The sequence below is a fragment of the Triticum urartu genome, chromosome 7A (assembly GCF_056163025.1).
Source record: "Triticum urartu cultivar PI428250 chromosome 7A, HENAU_Tu73, whole genome shotgun sequence".
Classification (NCBI taxonomy): domain Eukaryota; kingdom Viridiplantae; phylum Streptophyta; class Magnoliopsida; order Poales; family Poaceae; genus Triticum; species Triticum urartu.
The window spans coordinates 20,522,801-20,546,708 of NC_141879.1; the positions used below are offsets into that span (position 1 = coordinate 20,522,801).

At 43.9% G+C, this 23,908-nt stretch overlaps 1 pseudogene; it reads right to left on the minus strand.

Annotated features, from left to right (window-relative positions):
• Positions 1–21,923: 21,923 nt before the first annotated feature.
• On the minus strand, positions 21,924–23,159 carry LOC147957082 (uncharacterized; annotated as a pseudogene).
• Between the last annotated feature and the right edge of the window lie 749 nt (positions 23,160–23,908).

The following is a 23,908-nucleotide window of genomic DNA, read 5'->3' on the forward strand; positions in this document are numbered from 1 at the left end:
TCTCTGGGCCCACTCGGTAGGACATCATCATAATGTGCACAATGTGACCAAGGAGTTGATCACGGGATGATGTGTTACGGAACGAGTAAAAGAGACTTGCCGGTAACGAGATTGAACAAGGTATCGGGATACCGACGATCGAATCTCGGGCAAGTATCGTACCGATAGACAAAGGGAATTGTATACGGGATTGATTAAGTCCTTGACAACGTCACGAGGAGTTCCGGAATGGTCCGGAGGTAAAGAATTATATATAGGAAGTGCTATTTCGGCTATCGGGACAAGTTTCGGGGTCACCGGTATTGTACCGGGACCACCGGAAGGGTCCCGGGGGTCCACCGGGTGGGTCCACCAGACCCGGGGGCCACATGGGCTGTAGGGGGTGCGCCTTGGCCTACATGGGCCAAGGGCACCAGCCCCTAGAGGCCCATGCGCCAAAGGGACAAGAGGAGGGGAGAGTCCTAAAGGGGGAAGGCACCTCCGAGGTGCCTTGGGGAGGATGGACTCCTCCCCCCTTGGCCGCACCCTTCCTTGGAGGAAGGGGAAAGGCTGCGCCCTCCCCCTCTCCTTTGGCCCTATATATAGTGGGGGGAAGGGAGGGCAACCATACCTAAGCCCTCGCGCCTCCCTCTCCCTCCCATGACACATCTCCCTCCTCCCGCGGCGCTTGGCGAAGCCCTGTTGGAATCCCGCTACTTCCACCACCACGCCGTCGTGCTGTTGGATCTCCATCAACCTCTCCTCCCCCCTTGCTGGATCAAGAAGGAGGAGACGTCGCTGCTCCGTACGTGTGTTGAACGCGGAGGTGCCGTCCGTTCGGCGCTAGGATCATCGGTGATTTGGATCACAACGAGTACGACTCCATCAACCCCGTTCTCTTGAACGCTTCCGCGCGCGATCTACAAGGGTATGTAGATCCACTCCTCCCTCATTGCTAGATGACTCCATAGATAGATCTTGGTGACACGTAGGAAAATTTTGAATTTATGCTACGTTCCCCAACAATGGTCTCTTCTCGGCGGAGTCCGGGAAGTGAACACGGTGTTGGAGTAATGCTTGCGCAGGTTGTTCTCTAGTTTCTCGTTCGCGCTTTGCCTCCTCTTCTCGCTCTCTTTTGCGAACAGGATAGCCACCATATATGCTAGTCGCTTGCTGCAGCTCCACATATTACCTTGCCTTACCTTTTAAGCTTAAATAGTCTTGATCGCGAGGGTGCAAGATTGCTGAGTCCCTGTGGCTCACAGATTACTTACAAACCAGATGCAGGGCCTGATGATTCCGCTCCAGGAGACGCGCTTGAGCTCAAGTGGGAGTTCGACGAGGACTCTCAACGATACTACGTGTCTTTCCCTGATGATCAGTAGTGGTGCCCAGTTGGGGGTGATCGGGACCGTGCCGCATGTTGGGTTATCTTTTATTTTGGCGCCGTAGTCGGGCCATGAGTGTTTGGATGTTGTAATGCTATTTATGTACCTTGATTGACGTGGCGAGTGTAAGCCAACTGTGTTATCTCCCCTTTTATTATCTATATTACATGGGATGTTGTGAAGATTGCCTAACTTGCGACATTGCTTTCAATGCGGTTATGCCTCTAAGTCGTGCCTCGACACGTGGGAGCTATAGCCGCACCGAGGGCGTTACAGCAAATCACTAAAATTATTATTCAACATTGCATACTAAATCCCTCTGCATATTTAATAGTCCTATCCTCAAATAGAATCATTGAAGAAGCAAACATATGCAAACAATGCAAACGTAACAGCAATCTGCCTAAATAGGATAGTCTGTAAAGAATGCTGCAACATCCATACTTCCCTAGCTCCAAAAATTATTAAAGAAAATTCCCACTGTAGTAAATTTATCAGATCTTAATATGCAAAAGGTTTCAACACTTTATCACATTCTGACTTTTCTAGGGAATTATTGCAACAGCGGTAAACTTTCTGTTTTCAAACAGCAACATGTGGACTTCTAAAATAGGCCTAGTAAAGGCTATCAATGCCACTTTTATTGAAATAAAAGATGCAAAACAATGTTCTAAATAACAGCAATCAAATCCTAACAAAATAAATTGACGCTCCAAGCAAAACACATATCATGTGGTAAATAAAAATCTAGCTCCAAGTAAAGTTACCGATGAACGAAGACGATAGAGGGGATGCCTTCCGGGGCATCCCCATGCTTAGGATCTTGGCTATCCTTTAATATTACCTTGGGGTGCCTTGGGCATCCCCAATCTTAAGCTCTTGCCACTCCTTATTCCATAGTCCATCGAATCCTTACCCAAAACTTGAAAACTTCACAACACAAAACTTAACAGAAAACTCGTAAGCTCCGTTAGTATAAGAAAATAAATCACCACTTCAAGTTAATGTAATGAACTCATTATTTATTTATATTGGTGTTAAACCTACTGTATTCCAACTTATCTATGGTGCATACCCTCCGATACTACTCATAGATTCATCAAAATAAGCAAACAACACATAGAAAACAGAATCTGTCAAAAACAGAACAGTCTGTAGTAATCTGAATAAAACGTATACTTATGGAACTCATACAATTCTCAAATAAATTGCTGTACCTGAGGAATTTATCTATTAATCATCTGCAAAAATAATTAACTAAATATCACTCTCCAAATAAAAATGGCAGCAATTCTCGTAAGCGCTAAAGTTTCTGTTTTTTTACAGCATGATCAACAAGACTTTTCCCAAGTCTTCCCAAAGGTTCTACTTGGCACAAACACTAATAAAAAGCATAAAACCACATCTAAACAGAGGCTAGATGAATTATTTATTACTAAACAGGAACAAAAAGCATCGAATAAAAATAAAATTGGGTTGCCTCCCAACAAGCGCTATCATTTAACGCCCCTAGCTAGGCATGATGATTTCAATGATGCTCACATAAAAGATAAGAATTGAAACATAAAGAGAGAATCATGAAGAATATGACTAGCACATTTAAGTCTAACATACTTCCTATGCATAGGGATTTTGTGAGAAAACAACTTGTGGAAACAAGAATCAACTTGCATAGGAAGGTAAAACAAGCATAACTTCAAAACTTTAAGCACATAGAGAGGAAACTTGATATTATTGCAATTCCTACAAGAATATATTCCTCCCTCATAATAATTTTCAGTAGCATCATGAATGAATTCAACAATATAACCAGCACATAAAGCATTATTTTCATGATCTACAAGTATATAAATTTTATTACTCTCCACATAAGCAAAATTCTTCTCATGAGTTATAGTGGGAGCAAACTCAACAAAATAATTATCATGTGAGGCATAATCCAATTGAAAACTAAAATCATGATGAAAAGTTTCATGGATATCATTATTCTTTATAGCATACAAGTCATCACAATAATCATCATAGATAGCAACTTTGTTCTCATAATCAATTGGAACCTCTTCCGGAATAGTGGAATCATCACAAAATAAAGTCATGACCTCTCCAAATCCACTTTTATCAATATAATTATCCTAAATAGGAGGCATGCTTTCATCAAAATAAATTTGCTCATCAAAACTTGGGGGACAAAAAATATCATCTTCATCAAACATAGCTTCCCCAAGCTTGTGGCTTTGCATATCATTAGCATCATGGATATTCAAGGAATTCATACTAACAACATTGCAATCATGATCATCATTCAAATATTTAGTGCCAAACATTTTATAGATTTCTTGTTCTAGTGCTTGAGCACAATTATCCTTTCCATCATACTCACGAAACATATTAAAAAGGTGTAGCGTATGAGACAAACTCAATTCCATTTTTTTATAGTTTCTTTTGTAAACTAAACTAGTGATAAAACAAGAAACTAAAAGACTCGATTGCAAGATCTAAAGATATACCTTCAAGCGCTCACCTCCCCGGCAACGGCGCCAGAAAAGAGCTTGATGTCTACTACACAACCTTCTTCTTGTAGATGTTGTTGGGCCTCCAAGTGCAGAGGTTTGTAGGACAGTAGCAAATCTCCCTCAAGTGGATGACCTAAGGTTTACCAATCCGTAGGAGGCGTAGGATGAAGATGGTCTCTCTCAAGCAACCCTGCAACGAAATAACAAAGAGTCTCTTGTGTCCCCAACACACCCAATACAATGGTAAATTGTATAGGTGCACTAGTTCGGCAAAGAGATAGTGATACAAGTGCAATATGGATGGTAGATAAAGGTATTTGTAATCTGAAATTTTAAAAACAGCAAGGTAACGAATGATAAAAGTGAGCGTAAACGGTATTGCAATGCGTGGAAATAAGGCCTAGGGTTCATACTTTCGCTAGTGTAAGTTCCCTCAACAATGCTAACATAATTGGATCACATAACTATCCCTCAACATGCAACAAAGAGTCACTCCAAAGTCACTAATAGCGGAGAACGAACGAAGAGATTATGGTAGGGTATGAAACCACCTCAAAGTTATTCTTTCCAATCAATCCATTAGGCTATTCCTATAGGTGTCACAAACAGCCCTAGAGTTCGTACTAGAATAACACCTTAAGACACAAATCAATCAAAACCCTAATGTCACCTAGATACTCCAATGTCACCTCAAGTATCCGTGGGTATGATTATACGATATGCATCACACAATCTCAGATTCATCTATTCAACCAACACAAAGGACCTCAAAGAGTGCCCCAAAGTTCTACCGGAGAATCACGACGAAAACGTGTGCCAACCCCTATGCATAGGTTCATGGGCGGAACCCGCAAGTTGATCACCAAAACATACATCAAGTGAATCACGTGATATCCCATTGTCACCACAGATATGCACGGCAAGACATACATCAAGTGTTCTCAAATCTTTAAAGACTCAATCCGGTAAGATTACTTCAAAGGGGAAACTCGATTCATTACAAGAGAGAAGAGGGGGAGGAGAAACATAAGATCCAACTATAATAGCAAAGCTCGCGATACATCAAGATCATGCCAAATCAAGAACACGATAGAGAGAGAGAGATCAAACACATAGCTACTGGTACATACCCTCAGCCCCGAGGGAGAACTACTCCCTCCTCGTCATGGAGAGCACCGGGATGATGAAGATGGCCATCGGAAAAGGATTTCCCCCTCCGGCAGGGTGCCGGAACGGGTCTAGATTGGTTTTCGGTGGCTACGGAGGCTTGCGGCGGTGGAACTCCCGATCTAATCTCCCTTCTGGAAGTTTTGCGATACGTAGGTATATATGGGTGCAAGGGGTATGTCGGTGGAGCTTCGGGGGGCCCACGAGGCAGGGGGCGCGCCCCCACCCTCGTGGCCAGCTCCCGTATCTTCTGACGTAGTGTCCAAGTCTATCTGGTGGCTTTCCTTCCAAAAATAACTTCTCTAGTTGATTTCGTTCCGTTTCGACTCCGTTTGATATTCCTTTTCTTTGAAACACCGAAATAGGCATAAAACAGCAAATCTGGGTTGGGCCTCCAGTTAATAGGTTAGTCCCAAAAATAATATAAAAGTGGAAAATAAAGCCCAATATTGCCCAAAATAGTAGATAATATAACATGGAGCAATCAAAAATTATAGATACGTTGGAGACGTATCAGAGGGACTCGCGCGTAGCCTCCCACTAGTAGAAAACATGGCTTTGGTCCAGGCTGAGGTGGCCCATTAGTCCTGGTTCAGTCCAGAACCGGGACCCGTGGGGCCATCTGTCCCGGTTCGTGAGGCCAGGGGCCTGCCGGGCCTCGTGGGGGCATTGGTCCCAGTTCGTCGTGCCCCTTTGGTCCCGGTTGGTGGGACGAACCGGGACCAATGGGCCTCGCTCCTGGCCCACCACCATTGGTCCCGGTTGGTGGCTTGAACCGGGACCATAGGTTTCCCTTTAGTCCCGGTTCATGCCACGAACCGGGACCAATGAGCTGCCTATATATACCCCTCGCCCGCGAGTAGAGCACCCCAGTGCTCTGTTTTTCTCTGGCCGGTGAGGGGAGGGCTTTGTGGTGCTCTAGCTCACCTCCTATGCACATGAGGTGTTCGATGAAATGACCGAGCCACACTAGTTAAGCTTTCTCCTCTCGAAGCTTGACCTCAAAGCTCCATTTTCCTCGAGATTTGTCTAGGTTTAGCGGCCCGTCACGTCCCACTCCCGTATTCACCGCTGTGGATCACCCGCACCGATCTCATCGCCCGCACCACCGTGGTGAGCCTCTTGTTCTTATCTTCTTTCTGAAAGAAAAAATTCTTACTTTAGCTAGATAGATACTTGTCTAATTTTCTTACTTTTATTATTGCTTGTTATTATATAGTGCGATGGTTTTGGTATCCGCCCCCGTCGGCCCTCGTCCTGGCTATGACTCGGATGTGGTATATATTATCTTTTTATAACTATTTGGTTCATTTATTGTTTATGACAATTATGCCGACCAACGTGACATAGATTTTATTTATCTAGGAGGTAGTTGAACCGTAAATTCCAACCGACCCTATTGTCGAGAGGTTAAATTTAGTTGAAGAAGAAAACAATTACTTGAAGGAAAAAATAAAAAAATTGAGGAGGAGAAGATGATATTGGAGTTGCATGTTGCGGATGTCATCGATGATCACAAGATCAAGATGGATGCAATGCGGTTGAAGATGAGAAAGATTAGAAAATATGCCATTCATACCGAGGCTTGGTATCATTATGCCGTTGGATCAATTGTTACCTTGGTTGCGATTATGATCGCATTTGTTTTCGCATTGAAATGTTTTACATAGTTTCAATGTATGGTTTAATTAATTAGATGCTCTGGAGAGCTATATGTTGTTAGATGAGAACTATGTATGTACTTTGGTTTTAATGTGATGATGAACTTATATTAATTTGGTCACTTAATTATCTATTCATGATGTTCTGTAATGGTTTTTGACACACTTAATTATATATAATGCACGTAGATGAACCGGCAATGGATGTACGGTGGCAGACACACCTCCGAGTACATTAAGGGCGTGCATGATTTTCTCGAAGTGGCTGAGGCAAACAAGCAGAATGGTTTTATGTGTTGTCCATGCCCTAAATGTGGGAATACGAAGTCTTACTCTGACCGGAAAATCCTTCACACCCACCTGCTTTACAATGGTTTCATGCCACACTATAATGTTTGGACGAGGCACGGAGAAATAGGGGTTATGATGGAAGACGGTGAAGAAGAAGAGGACGATGACAACTGTGTGCCCCCTGAATACGGTGATGCTGCAACGGGGGAAGCTGCTAAAGATCAAGAGGAACCAGACGATGTGCCCAATGATGCTGCAACGGGGGAAGCTGCTGAAGATCATGAGGAACCAGACAATGTGCCCGATGATGATGATCTCCGCCGGGTCATTGTCGATGCAAGGACGCAATGCGAAAGTCAAAAGGAGAAGCTGAAGTTCGATCGCATGTTAGAGGATCACAAAAAAGGGTTATACCCCAATTGCGAAGATAGCAACACAAAGCTCGGTACCGTACTAGAACTGCTGCAGTGGAAGACAGAGAATGTTGTGCCTGACAAAGGATTTGAGAAGGTACTGAAAATGACACAAGCGAAGAAAAAGTGAAGACTTTCTCCCGCAACTATTATGATGATACCATGCCAACTTTGTAACAGACGAGTATGATACCATTGTCCGTTCTGTACATGCACATGCTATGTGGGTGAAATTATGATACCATGCCAACTTTCAACTTTTTCAGAGTTCATTTGAAAAGCTTTAATGTCTTATGGTTCGGCCCTCGTAATACCATTATTCAAATTTTAACTATTCAAATTTGAAAACTAATGGCACTAATAGAAAGTTTATAAATTTTTCTAAAACTAATGGCACTAACAGAAAGTTTATAATTTTTCTGACCTAAAAGCAAAAAAGGATTAAAAACTAAAGCAAAAAACAAAAGAAAATAAATAATGCAAAAAAAACACAAAAAAACTGGAAAAAAAACTATTTTTATAGTAAAGTTAATCACAAACTTGTGATTCACACAAATTTCAAAGAACTCAAATTTTAACTATTCAAATTTGAAAACTAATGGCACTAACAGAAAGTTTATAATTTTTCTAAAACTAATGGCACTAACAGAAAGTTTATAATTTTGTTGACCTAAAAGCAAAAAGAATTAAAAAAAGCAAAAAACAAAAGAAAATAAATAATGCAAAAAAACAAAAAAACTGGAAAAAGTAAAGTTAATCACAAACTTGTGATTCACACAAATTTTAACTATTCAAATTTGAAAACTAATGGCACTAACAGAAAGTTTATAATTTTTCTAAAACTAATGGCACTAACAGAAAGTTTATAATTTTGCTGACCTAAAAGCAAAAAGAAATAAAAAATGCAAAAAAAAAGAAAATAAATAATGCAAAAAACAAAACAAAAAATGGAAAAAACTATTTTTATAGTAAAGTTAATCACAAACTTGTGATTCACACAAATTTCAAAGAATTCAAATTTTAAATATTCAAATTTGAAAACTAATGGCACTAACAGAAATTTTACAATTTTTCTGACCTAAAAGCAAAAAGAATTAAAAATAAAGCAAGAAACAAAAGAAAATAAATAATGCAAAAAACAAAACAAAAAAAGCTGGAGAAAAATAAAAAAACTGCCACCTATTGGGCCACCACGGCCTGAATACGACTAGAAACCCAACCTGGGCAAGGATTCAGGCCCACAGAAGGCCCAATAGGCCCACAGACAGCATAGTGTGAGATTAGGTCCGTAAGCCTGCATTTGAGAGGAGCTCGAGAGGGCAGCCGCAGTGGGGCTTATAAACCACTCCGAGCCCCTCTCAACTAGCGAGGTGGGACTAAACTTTTGGCCGCGGGCAGCGCAAGGCCTTTGGTCCCGGTTGGTACCACCAACCGGGACTAAAGGGGGCATTGGTCCCGGTTCGTGGCACCAACCGGGACCAATGCTCCTCGCCCCTGGCCCATGACCATTAGTCCCGGTTTGTGCCACAAATCAGGACTAAAGGGTTGGTCCTCGTTGCGGGCAGAGTTTAGTCCCACCTCGCCAACCGAAGGGGGCTCACACCGGTTTATAAGCCCTTCCCTCTCTGCCTTGTTGAGCTCCTCTCAAAGTGAAAATAGATGCCCTTATAGAGAAAAGTTTAACCTAAATTCAGAGTGAATTTCTCTGAAATTCATAGAAATTTACTATGAATTTAGGTTGAATTTTCTCTATAAGCGCATCTATTCTCATTTTTTTAGTAAGTTAATCACAAACTTGAGATTCACACAAATTTCAAAGAATTCAAATTTTAACTATTCAAATTTGAAAACTAATGGCACTAACAGAAAGTTTATAATTTTTCTAAAACTAATGACACTAACAGAAAGTTTATAATTTTGCTAACCTAAAAGCAAAAAGAATTAAAAATTAAAGCAAAAAACAAAAGAAAATAAATAATGCAAAAAACAAAACAAAAAACAGGAAAAAAACTATTTTTATAGTAAAGTTAATCACAAACTTGTGATTCACACAAATTTCAAACAATTCAAATTTTAACTATTCAAATTTGAAAACTAATGGCACTAACAGAAAGTTTATAATTTTGCTGACCTAAAAGCAAAAAGAATAAAAAAAATAAAGCAAGAAACAAAAGAAAATAAATAATGCAAAAAACAAAACAAAAAAACTGGGAAAAAATAAAAAAAAAAGTGCCACCTATTGGGCCACCACGGCCTGAATACGACTAGAAACCCAACCTGGGCCAGGATTCAGGCTCGTAGAAGGCCCAATAGGCCCACAGACAGCATAGTGTAAGATTAGGCCCGTAAGCCTGCATTTGAGAGGAGCTCGAGAGGGCAGCCGCAGTGGGGCTTATAAACCACTCTCGAGCTCTCTCAGCTAGCGAGGTGGTACTAAACTTTTGACGCGGGGCAGCACAAGGCCTTTGGTCCCGGTTGGTGCCACCAACCGGGACTAAATGGGTGCATTGGTCACGGTTCGTGGCACCAACCGGGACCAATGCCCCCCTTTAATCCCGGTTGGTGCCACCAACCGGGACCAAAGGCCTCCACTTCCCGCCCTTTGGGCTGTTGAAAAGAGACCTTTGGTCCCGGTTGGTGGCACCAACCAGGACTAAATGGGGGCATTAGTCCCGGTTGGTGCCACCAAACGGGACTAATGCTTGGACTATATAACAAACACTTGTGAAAATTTTCAGTTTTCATCACCAGTTGCCTCCCCACCCCCCACCCTACCGACGACGCCGAGCTCATCGACGCCGTCAGGCTGCTCCACCTCGTCGTCTACGCCGCCGCCGTCGTCGCCTCCCCGAGCCCGCACCGTCCTCGTCGTCGGCATCCCCGAGCCCGCCGTCCTCGTCATCCCCGTCGCCGCATGCCTCCCCAAGCCCACCCTCCTCGTCCTTGTCGCCCCATGCCGTCCCGAGACTATCGTCCCCGTCACCGCATGCCGCCCCGAGCCCGCCGTCCTCGTCGCCGAACTCCTGCCATCGGCGCCCCCCTCGAAATGAGCCCCCTCCCTTTCCCATGGTCCAGATCGAGCGCCGCTCTTGCACCCGAGCGTCCCTTGCTCTCTGCCCCTGCTCCATGGTCGCTGCCGGCCCCGACGCATTGAAGAGCAGAAGGAGAGGAGAGGAGAAGGAGTGGAGCAGCAGCAACACGCCATCCAATTTTCTGAAATTTCTGATTTTTTTTCAGATATGAACAGTGCATATAGAGGGTATTTGATCAAATGCTAGATGGCTTTGGGCATTTCTAGAATTTAGGATATTTTTTGTGGTGAGGTACTGATGCAAGACAAAGGTGATGGCAAAATTTCAGAATTTTTGGATTGGTTTAGAATAGGTTTTTAGCAAGGAATTTGAATCTGGTTAAAATTTCATTTGAATGAAATTTGAAAATTTTGAACTATGGATCAGAAGGTTTTTGGTGAAATGGAGTGTGGGTACTGTCATGAAGTTGGAGTAATTTTTGTGGTTGTAAAAGAGTTAGGAACATTTAGAATGTGCTAAATATGTCAAAAAAAATTTGTTCATAGAAAGTTTTTTGTTCATATACAGAAAGTTTTTATATATGACTATGGATATATGAGCAATGATGATCCATGGATGTATGCATCGATATATATGAGAAACGGTGTTCATAGAATATTTACCAAGTATATATGTATTTTTGTTCATAGCATTTTTTTCCATTTATATATGTATATGAGAATTAAATATATATGAGAAACGGTGTTCATGTATTTACCAGGTATATATGATGATCCATGGCTATAGATGGATATATATATATATATATATATATATGAAATGCTGATCCATGGAAAAGTTTTATATATGGCAAAATTACATTTTTAGAAAAGTTTTATATATCTAGCTAGGAAAGGAAGAAGAAGAAAAAGAATGAGAGGAAAAAGGAAAATAAGAAGAGGAAGAAAGGAGAAGAAGAGGAGAGGAAGAAGAGGAGAAATAAATAAGAAGAAGAAAAAAGAAGAAAAATAAGAGGAGAAGAAGAAAGGAATAGAGGAGAAGAAGAGAAAATAGAATATACTATTTTCTCTTCTTCTCCTCTATTTCTTTCTTCTTCTCCTCTTTTTTTTCTTCTTTTTTTTCTTCGATCTTCTCCTCTATTAATATCTTCTTCTCCTCTTTTTATTTCTTCTTCGTCTTCTTATTTTTTATTGGATATGTCGTTGTCGATATACCCCGTGTCCCAATAACTTCAACACTAGGGGGGTTCGACCTACCCCCTCCCCGATAACATATACCACAGGAGCACCCCCGGCCCTCTTGCTCGACCAAAACTCTCGAGGACACCCAAACCCTAGAAAAAACGATGTCGGTCTCCTACCCCCTCCCGCCGCGCCCCTACCCTTGAAGCGTTGCCGAGGCCACCCCAAACCCGGAATAAGCTAGGTCTACGTTTGCCACTAATATATCCACATGCTGTCATATTTGTGTAATAATTGCCATGTTGTAATATTTGCAGAAACAATGGAGTTCCGACGAGACGAGGAACAAGAACAGGTGTTGGGGGACATAATCTTAGCCGGAGGTGATGTCATGTCGTATCTTAACGACAATGATGGTCTGGAAGCAGAACAGGGTGAAGAAGAAGCAGGCTACGGTGATCAAAGAATGGAGGAGGAAACACATGATTATGATGGCTCCGGTGACCCAATGCTCACTACAAGAAATACGTTAATCCATGACGGATTTCTCGTGACGTTCCTAGGATCCGTCACTATCGATGACGGATTTGTCTGGCTCGTCATGAAAACCGTCACGGGTCACTGAGATGAGAACAAGACCTACGACAATGGCTCCCTTAGGACGGACCGTCACGGATACCGTCATGAATCGACCAGCTGTACACCACCCAGACCGTCATGGATGACTCATGCTGACGTGTCATGCGTGCGACCCACACTGATCAGGCTTAGCTTTTCCCGACGTTGCTTATTTTTGAAGGAAAAAATGAACTGCTGTTGCGGCTGTGTCGTCCCGAAGTTGGGCCGCTGTAAGGTGTTCTTTTACAGAAAAGCTATCTGGTTTTTTAATGAAAAAAATGAGAAGCTGGGACATACGATCGAAGTAGCCTTGGTCGCTACTACTAGGCAATTTCTACGTTTGTGTTAAATGTCTTTCTAAGTTCTTACATACGATCAGCCGAGATTTTTAGTCAAAAAAAAGAGATCGAACTGGGAATCGAACCATTTCTATGTTCTTTTGCCAGGTCGGCTACAATTAACAGATCGACCATACCTGAACGTAATTGTTTTAGTAATTTGCACACGCAGGCAACAATTGTTTTCCACATCGATATCAAACATTCGCGAAATCTCCTAACAAATTTATGCCAATCTTATGAATCAATAATATTGTACCATGCCCAATTATTAGAATTGTCTTCCATATTTTGATATAATTATCATTTTTTCCAATAGGTTGCAAATAAAAGTTTGAGTTATCCCTAACTATCTTTTGATATTTTCATCCATTTCTAGGATATGAGCTAAAAAGACATAATGCCTTAAATATATTTTTGAAATGTTTAAACCTTATTTGACATACATATACCTCAAAAAGGAATTACGTCCGATAAGCACACATAAATTCATTTAAACTATAGAAAATATTAAATCATCTCTAAAATTATTGAAACTCGTACACAACAAAAAATATGTATTATAGTACATGTAACAATTCTATAAGGGTACGCAGCGTGTTTTAATTGAAAAAAAGAACCGCACATGAATGGAACTCGAACCCAAGACATGATTTTTAAACGACTAGCTCCTTTTTTTCAAAATCATATTTGTGATAAAGAATGTTTCGTACAATTAAGAAAATGTCCAACTTATACTTTAAAAATGTTTAACATTTGTTCAAATAATGTTCAAACATGTTTTGAAAAAAAATAATTCATCGTGTATTTCAAAATTCAACGTTAATCAAAAAATGTTACATGTGTATACAAAAATTGTAGAATGTCTATTGTATAAAGTTGACATGAATTTGAAAAAAGGAAATGAAAAAAGGAAAAAGAAAAAAATAAAACCAAGCAGGGAAAACCCCCCAAAAGTCGATGAAAACCTACGAAAAACACATAAAACCAATAAAATAATAAAAGAAAACCATGAGCTTGGGCTTGGGAATTTCAGCTCGATTGAATGGGAGATCTTTTTTCAATAAATAAAAATGTATAAATTGATTTAAAGCAAAACAAAACAAACGACATCAACGAAACTTTATCAGTAAATGAAGTTGAACATGGGCAACCCAAAAACAATACTTTGAAAGGCATCAACTTAATGATTATAGCTTGAAATTTAATTATTACAAAAATAGTAATAAATGGTTTTATAAAAATACCAAAATATAATTTAATTTTGAACTGCAGCTGCATGAAAAAGTTTGCAAAATTGGTTTGAAAAATCATATTTGTGTTAGCAAGTCTATGTTTAGGCCTTATTCAAGAAAAGGAGGGAATTCTAAACATGACGGTGCCAAGACATGACCCCGACCATGGAATTACCCCTTTTTCAATTCCAAAAAATGCAAATGGAGTCTGAAAAACATGAAATTTAACATGGTGCCCTCATAAGACATCCAGAGGCTATGGTAGAAATTCGAGAAGCTTTGGCAAAAGTTGTGACATAAGCTGCTTAGAAATGTTCGTGAATTCAATGTTCGAGAAAAAAAATCTAGGTTTCGAGAGGCAACAGGTCCAGTTTGAAGGCGAAGCAACCAATGTTCGTGAATTCAAAAAATGAACGTGAATTCAAAAAAAACATGAATTAAAAAATATTTGCGAATATGAAAAATGTTAGTGATTTCAAAATTTCTTCATGAATTCATAAAATGTTCGCCATTACAAAAATATTCACGATTTCAGAAAATAAGTTCAAAAAATGTGAAAAATGTTCGTGAATTTAAAAAATGTTCACATATTGAAAAAATGTTCACTTATTTTAGAAAATTATTCCTGTATTCAAAAAATGTTCATGAAATTCAAATAAATTTTCCAATTCACAAAAATGTCACGAAATTGCAAGAATGTTCATAAAATTAAAAAGTATCCTCGGCTTGCCTACATCTGTTCGAATCCTCATACACTTTAAGTTAAATGTGTTTGTAAAAATGTTAAATAATTACACAATAATTTTTAATAATCTGTGGTTTTCTTTTTCTAAAAAAAATTTGAACATTTTTTAATACACTTTATTAATTTTTAATGCATGGCGATTTTTTTTAAACTCTACTATACACCAACGTGGCATCGCTCCGGACGCCTCGTGTAGCATGAAACCTAGGCAAGACCGTAATGGAGCATATTCTCGTATTTGAGAATCATATTGGAGCATTCCGGGAGTCTCTGGACTATAGTGTTACGCGTCGTGGGTGTACTTTAAAAAATGTCTTGATAGAAAGCCTCGTCATGTTCTGGACAGGAGAGAAAAAAAATGATGCCACATCGAACCACCATATGTTCGTGTCTTCCGCGAGCCCTGGCATAAAAAATATGTTCATGTTGTTGAATGATTTGTAATTGAAAAATGCAAACAAAGTCAGAAAAACATAAAACTTCGCACGATGCCCTTTATGACACCTAGAGGCCGTGCTAGAAATTTGATAATGGTTAACAATAGTAGTGACGTACACTGCTTAGAAAACCGGGCCATCTTCGTGTAAGAATCAAGGTTTCGATAGGGAACATGTTAGGTATGTATGCAAAGGGACCACATCTTCATCTGTTGGCCTTGGATTTTTCTACGCCCAACAAACACGATAACATGATCCATGTAAAAATAGTTGTGCCATACGCTTCTGAGAAATCAGGCCATATTCGAGTAATCTAGGTTTCGAGAGAGAACATGTCAGTTTAAAGGCGAAGTGATCACTGCTTTATCCATTTGCCTTTTTTCTGCACTCAACATACACCATCATACGACCCATGTCAAAAATTGGCATTTTCTGGGTCTGTTTGCACATTTAAGTCATTTAGTGCATTTTTGGACATTTAATGAATAAAATTCAGTTTCAAACTGCAAGTGTATGGAATTTTTATGGAAAATGGTTTTAAAATCCTATTTGTGTTAAAGTGTCTATGTTCGGGTCTTATACAAGAAAAGGAAATGAGTGCAAAACATGAGGGTGCAAGACTCTTCTAAACTTGAAGATGAATGTTTTTTACAAGGTGAACAATATCATTAATGATTCAAATATTTTTCGCATTTAACTAACATCAACCCAAAGGACAACAAATGATTGAGTCGGACCCGCAAAAAAAAGATTGAGTCAGGACTGCCCTAAATTAAAAAAAAGGTTTTAAAAAATGTTTATTGGGTGAGTGCACCAACGTGGCAGTTGTTGGTTAGCAACTATAATACGGTGCTTCCCTAAAAAAACTATAATACGGTGCTTGCACGCACATGCAAGAGATACGGTGCCACAGATAGCGATCCTGCGTGAGGCAAATCTAGCGTTTTGGTTGGTCCATCCAACCATCCCACGGATCGACCATCCACACCGTTTACTCCTCTAGATCCAACGGCAAGCACACACCTATCCAGCCGCTGCAGCCGGCTTATCTTCAACGCAGCAACAAACTCCCAATTCTCTCCTCTTCCAGATCCTTCCTGATCCACGACCGCGCGTATCTCCCACCACTCTCTGAGCCGCTTGTTCCCAGCCACCAGTTTCTTCCCCTAATCTAGGCTTCCACCTCTCCATCCGGTGGTGCCGCCCTGAGCGGCCCTATAGGGTCGTGCCGTGGTGGCCAAGGGGGCTGCGCCGAGCCGGCGCCAGACCAATGCCGCCACGGATTGCGCCGTGGTGGGACGCCGCCGCCCTTCGTCGCCGAGGTTCCCGAGTCCGTCGTGTACGTCGTCCTCATCGTCGGCTTCTCCATCAACCTCAGCATGCCCTCAAGCTCTTGTCGTGCTCTTCGCCGTCGACCAGCTTGCCTTCAAGTTTGCCGTCCTAAGAGCCCGCCGACCGAGTCTCCTGGCCTCGTGCTGCGCCCGCGCCTGCTCCTACGGGATCCGCAAGGCCTTCTTCGTTCCCTACATCTCCCGCGTGGGGAACATGCCCGCCTCCATCGCCTCGCAGATCTACGCCGACGCTTTGACCGTGATGTTTGTCCCGCTACACTAACCTTTCTTTTAACTTATCCATTACCTTGCATGTCTTCCTCCAGAAAGGCAAAACAGCACATGGTGTTCTCCGGTTCCATTCGTCGAGCACTAGGCGGCACTGAGCGGACCGGTTGCACTTGGAAAGCAGCACATGGCGTTCTCCGGGACTTCCTATAGATTGAAGTTATGTGTGTTTTGCTCCTGTATTTTTTTCTAGAAATGTCTGTAATTTCGAGTTTGTCGTGGTGTTTCTCTTCTTTTGTGTAAAATGTTACTATCAGAAAATGATTGTAAAAAGGATTTAGTAGTAGGTTTGTTGTAATATTTTGCAGTGTGTATATGTAATTTTCTTTTCTTTAAGGACAAACAAATATCTTTTGAAAAGTTTGTATTGGCGCATTAGATCAAAATTTTAATGGATTCATTGAACCGTGTGATGGGCTAATCTAGGCCTCAAATTCATGGGCTTCGGACTGACCTAAAATTTGATTGGGCCAAATTTAGTTTGGGCTAAATACTACATGGGCTATTGGTCTTACCCCTGGGCTGAGATTTAATGGGCCAAAACTTTAATGGAGATACTCTCTTCATGGGCCGCAACGTCATATACATGTGAGATGATGATGTGGCACACAAGTTAACACCGTTATGAGCACGTCAGTTAACTGACATGCATGACGGTCAAGAACTGCCATAGATCCATGACGGTTTGAGAGATCCGTCAACGATTGCATTGTGGTTAAATTATGACGCGATATACATGACGGATTACAAATCCGTCACGGCGGATGATGCACGACAGTTTTGCACTCGTCTGTGACGGACAGGAGTCATCATGGATTAGCAGAATTCTTGTAGTGGCTGGTGCAAGAAGGAGCCCGTGGTGACGGCTCCGGTGACTGAACAGAGTCCGGCCAGGTAAATATATTAGTTAAGCCTGTGATGACTAGCTAATTGATGCATTCATTGTTTTGGTATGTACACATATTAATTAACTCTCATCTAATTCTTCTTTTTTCTAGCCCTCCGAATCGAGCACAACTTCGGTAAAGAGACGAGGCCCGAAGAAAAAGTTGCGCTCGGATGAAAGGTTTGAGATCACAGAAATCGCACACGATGGCATGCCGATTGAACCCATCCGAACAAAGGAAGCATTTTCTGCTCAGTGCGGGGTTCTTGTTAGGGACAAGATCCCGATCAGCATCCAGTAATGGTATAAGCCTAAGAACGAAGACCCTGAGGTGTCTTATGTCAATGATATGAAGAAAGATGATCTTTGGACTGAGCTGAAGGCAAATTTCACCCTACCGCCAGAGGAGGATCCGGAGAAGCCAGTTAAAGAGCAATTAATCAAGTCTCATGCTCTTAAGAAGATGGCAGAGCTATTCAGGAGGTGGAAGAATGAGCTAAAAACGTTTGTTGACAATGAAGAGACACCAGAATTCATCGGCAGATATGAGAAGATCAGAGATCACTGGCCCGCATTTGTGGCCTACAAGACATCGGAAAAGAGTAAGAAGATGTCGACGACAAACAAGAAAAATGCTGCAAAGAAGAAGCTTCACCATCGCACGGGGTTAGGTGGCTACCTCAAAGCCCGACCTAAGTGGGCCAAGGCTGAGAATGATCTTCTTGATAAAGGGATCGAACCAGAGACAATGAACTGGCCAGACCGTTGCCGGACTTGGTTCTTCGGGGCTGGCGGAACCGTGGACCCTGTATCAGGGAAATGCGTTTGGACGGACGAGCAAATGAACATACCAGTCAAGAAGCTAAAGCACTATGTCGATGCAGCGCAGCAAGGGACGTTCGTTCCAGACAGAGAGAACGATGAGCTCACAATGGCCCTCGGGAATCCTGAGCACCCTGGACGGACACGAGGCACGCCAGGCTCCGTTCCGTGGAAGGCTGGTTTTTCGGACGCATGCGGTTACAAATGCCAGGAGAGGAGGAAAAAAGTGCAGCAGACCCAAATGCAGGCGCTGCACGCAAGGGTACAAGCGATAGAGGAACGAGAAGCAAATCGCAGCAAACGAACTGCCGAAGCTTCCCCCGAAGCTACCCCGCCATCTCAGCGGAGAAGCAGCGTGGCTTGCATTGAGCTGCTTCAGCCGGAGCATGTCTTGACGGCTCCTGCCAGCTATCCCGTGGATGCTATCGCGGAGTCTCAAAATTGCCACCTTATGACACAATGGATGAATTTGAAGGTCAAGGCGACTGTTGGCTCTGTTTTTCCTACTAAACCCGACGCAACTTTTCACTACCGGCCGATTCCAGAAGGATATGCTAGGGTGATGGTGGATGAAATAACAGAGGGATTTGAGGACCTCCAGCTTGACCACCCTACCAGTGAAGGGGAGACTCGGCTGGGTTCTGCTCTGAAGACTCCATGCCTATGGCGGAAGGAGCTCATCAACCTTCCGAACTGGACGCCTCCGCCTCCTCCTCCTCCTCCGGCGAGTCAGGGCACTCCGCCTCCTCCACCGCCTCCTCCTCCGGCGAGTGTCGATCAGGGCACTCGGACTCCTTCTCCGGCGCGTTGCGGCACTCCGCCTCCTTCTCCGCCTGCGCCGGCGCGCCTGGGCAGCCAGCCTCCTCCTTCTCCGCCTCGTCAGCAAGGGCGGAAGAGACCCGCCGCTGCTCCGGCTGCTCCGGCGCGTCGTAGTCCTTCTCCTCCGCCTCGTAAGCAAGGAAAGAAGACAGCCCAGCCGCTCCATCTGCTCTGCCGGCGTTTAGCAGTACAGCCAGAGGTGGGAGGCAATACAGATTCGGTCCTTCTCTGAAGACTCCAGAGAAGTTACCATACGAGAGGACCCTGGAGGAGAACGCCGACATCACGCGACCTGAAGTGAGGAACTTCTTTGAAGGGGTGAAAGCAAAGAAACATCCACCTCCGGACGAGAAGGTAGATCCGGTGAAAGCAAAGCGCACTCTGGCTGCCCTGAAAAAACCAGCAAAGTCTCCGCCGAAAGGCAACTATGAGCGCATTATTGAAAAGTCATTTGTCGAAGCGGAGCGGTCGGGAAGTACTGTCAGTGATCAAAGGTTAAAAGAACGACGAGATGGGAAAAAAATTCCCCAGCTCGGCGAACAAGCGAACCAATCATGCCCCCCGCTCAAGGTGCCTACTAATGATCCGAGGATGGTGCTCGGTTATAGCAATCTTGGAGATTACCTGCCTGACGATGTACATTATGAGTTCTTGGAGGTGGAGGAACAAAAATACGAGTACGGGAAGCCTCTCGTCAAAGATGAAATATCTCTAACAACGATGATGCGAAGATTCCATGATTGGTACATGAAAACCTGCAGAGAGTCTAGGGGGAGGAATACTTTGACCCTGAGAGTTAGAGAGGAGCATGACCTCGTTGGAATTGAACTGTTGAATGTTCCATTTGAGGAGTTCTTCTAGTTTTTCAATCAAAAGGCCCTCGATAAAGCAACGGTCACTTGCTACTGTCTGTAAGTAGTACTACTTATGTCATTAAGTCTCTCTATATAGGTCAGCTCTTTCATTGCATGTATTTATAATTATCCTCACTATATTATGCAGATTGAAGATCGCCGAATTGAAGAAAAGACAAATCGGTGATATTGGGTTCATTAACACAAATCTCATAGATGCAACTGAGGTTAAATATCATGCCGAAGATACCGAGGCCAACTTGCTACGATCGTTGGTAATAAATGAAAACAAAGATATAATACTCTTTCCTTACAACTTCAAGTGAGTGTTACTGTCTTGTGCATATTCGGTTTCCCTTATTAGTCTAGGTTATAGTAATGTAATTGATTAGTTATGCATGCGTGCACAGGTTCCACTATATTCTCCTAGAGATTAAGCTTGAGCAGGGACTAGTAACCGTCTTAGACTCGAGACAAAAAGATCCCCAGGACTATGCGGACATGACTCAAATGCTCGACAAGTAAGTTAAATCGATCATTATCCACCATATCAGCAACTTTGTTCATTTCCTGATATCAAGTAATTGTTTTCTTTGTCTGGCAGGGTTTGGAGAAAATTCACCAAAAAAGCTCCGGGACTGCCAAAGAAGCTGCAATTTAGACACCCGAAAGTAAGTACTATAGTAACATGTTCCGCGCATCTCCTAGTGATTCAAGCGCTAGTTTCATCAATACCATTTGGCATGCTTGCTTATCAGTTTAATTGACCTCTATTTCTTGTAAATTGGTTGTGGCAGGAACAAGGGAATGATTTCTGTGGATACTACGTTTGCGAGTCCATCCGCCACACGACCTGTGAACGAGGGTACTCTGACGAACAATATGAAGTGCGTAAGCAATAATATTCACAATTTTATTTTATTACCATCATTTGTGTTGAGTTTCATTTCATTTATTCATATATATGTATTGACCCCCTTCTTCAAATTAGATCTTCTGGATGCGGGATGAACTCCTAGCACCACATCGTATGCGAGCAATTCAAGAGGAATTGGCGGCATTCTTCCTTGACCACGTGATCGCTGAAGACGGAGAATACTATGTGGATGCTGCGTTCATATATAATTAGGAGATTATATTGTAAGAGATAATTATTGTATATATGTAGCCGGTAGTGTCGGATAGATATACGAGAACTTGTTGTTCGACCAATCTCTCGGAGAAGGAGAGGTGGTCGATATCACTTCTCTCTGTATGCATATATGTTCATGACGATCTTCTGTTTCCTTCGTTTGCTTAGTAGCTAGCTAGCGTGTCTAGTCCTCTCTATACGTATATAGTACGTAGCGTCGACCAAGCACGGACATAAGAGAGGACACTTCTCTCTATTAATTAGCTAGCTAACACAATATATGAAACACCTAAATTAACCTCCAAAACCCCCAAAACCCCCTCCCTTTCAAAACAAAAACAAAAATCTCAGCCCCTGAAATGCTGACGCGTGGATGCCTATTGGTCCCGGTTGGTGCCACCAACCAGGACCAAAGGAAAAAAAACAAAAACCTCAGCCCCTGAAATGCTGACGCGTGGATGCCTATTGGTCCCGGTTGGTGCCACCAACCGGGACCAAAAGCCCTCCTGCCTGGGCTCGGCGCACCGGCCACGTGGAGGCCCATCTGTCCCGGTTCCTGTTTGAACCGGGACTAAAGGGCCAGGGCATTAGTAACGACCCTTTAGTCCCGGTTCAAAAACCGGGACAAAAGGCCCTTACCAACCGGGACAGAAGACCCTTTTTCTACTAGTGTCCTACTGGATTGATACCTTGGTTCTCAAAAACTGAGGGAAATACTTACGCTACTTTGCTGCATCATCCTCTCCTCTTCGGGGAAATCCAACGCAGTGCTCAAGAGGTAGCAGACACCACCTCACCCGAGACCCGCCGCTACCCCAACCAAAGAGACGGGCGGAAAGGTCCCACCTTTCGCACCCTTGGGCGACCCCCAGCGTCGAGACCCAATAGGCCAGCCAGCACTGGCATCCATCAACCCGTCCTGCAACCCCGGGCACGAGACGAGCTCGGTCCTGCAACACCGTGAGAGGGATGACGTCAGTCCTGCTGCACCGTGCGCGAGACGAGCTCGGTCCTGCTGCACTATGCGCGAGACGAGCTCGGTCCTGCTGCACTATGCGTGAGACGAGCTCGGTCCTGCAACACCGTGAGGGGGATGAGGTCAGTCCTGCTGCACCGTGCACGAGACGAGCTCGGTCCTGATGCACTATGCGCGAGACGAGCTCGGTCCTGCTGCATCGGGGGCGAGACAAGCGATGGACCGTAGCTGGGAGAGGTCCAGCCCTTCGATGGAAGTAGCGCCCGGGCGACGTGGAGATGGGGCAAAGGCCGAACCGGTCCGAACGCAGACGAGCCGACGCCGGAGAAGCCGGCCGCCGCCGCCGCAGGCAGATCCGCCGAGCCACCATGAAGCCGCCACGACACCTGGAGGCTACCACCACCGGACCTCCCCACGGCGCCGCCCACGGCCGGAGCAACGGCCACGCCAGGCCGCTGCCCAACCCGCTTCGCCTGGCAAGCTCCAAGCACCGGAGCCGTCGGGCACACACCACCGAAGCCAGGCGCCGCCGGCCTACCCTCATCGCCAGATCCGGCCGGATCCAGCAGGAGGTCGTCCGCGCGCCACCTCCCGATACGGGAGCACCGCAGCCACCCCGCCGCGCGGGGGATCCAGGACGCCGGCGCGCCGCCACCAGCCGGTCACCCCGCCGCCCCACGAGCCCACCGCTGAGCCCCGCGGCCACCCAGCACCGCCACTCGAGGAAGCCGCCCGCGCCGCGCCCCACGAGCAGAGGGGGAAGAAGGGCCCCGCCGCCGCCGCGCCCACCGGGCTTTGCCCGACAACTCGCCGGGGGCGGCAGGAAGGAGGGGAGGGAGGCAGGGTCGAAGGGGAGGGGCGGCTAGGGTCCCCCCTCCCGACGCGCGCAGGCGCGTTGCGGGAGGGGATGGGAGGGAGCTGATGAATAGTTATGCCACCATTTTGCCGATTTGATTCTCGGTATACTTGTTCTGCGTAGCTTTGATAAAAAAGAAAAGGAAGGAAAAAAAGAACTTTTGTAACGTTGGATGTTAGATGTGTGAGTATTGCCATGTGCCTGTGTGGTCCCCAAAATTCAATATGAAGATGCATAACAGGTTGGGATCACGATCGTTACCTTCACCGAGTTGCAGCAGAAGAAGAACGTGTCAGTGTAGATTGTACTTGGAGTCCCTCGAACCGTCGATGAACGATATTGCGAACTACCCACGACCAGTCCCTCGAATTGAAGACCAAAAGCACGGCCTCTCTACTTGGTTGCAAGCGTGTAGCTTTCACGATCCAACAGCGTTTCATCGTCCAGAGCTAATCATTACCGGAGAATTAGTGGCAGGAGATTAGAACCACACTGGGCTTCTAATTACGAGGATTAGAGGATTAGTCTATCTCTAATCAGTCAACTAGGACCAACTAGAACTAGAACAAGAAGAACTAAAGGAGGCTTCAAAACTTGTGTGTGCAAAAGAGTACAAATCCTCAAGTATATATAGGTTAGAGAGAAGAGGCAGGGCTGCCACCATGGGAGGAAGGAGTCCCCCTTGGTGCGCTGGCTAGGGGAGGGGAGGGAGGAGGAGCCTTGACCACCTTAGTTGCAGATTCTCAAAGTGTTTGCAACTAAGGTGGTCAAGGCTCATCTCTTTCATGATGAGAGGAGCCTTAACCACCTTAGGTGCAAACACTTCGAGTGATATGACTTTCGAGGATGCAAGACCTTCTTATATGCACCCCAATGTAAATTTGAATTGATAGGCATTGACTTCATTTGACACTTTGTGTGCTGTCCCAACATCATGTCTTCCTAC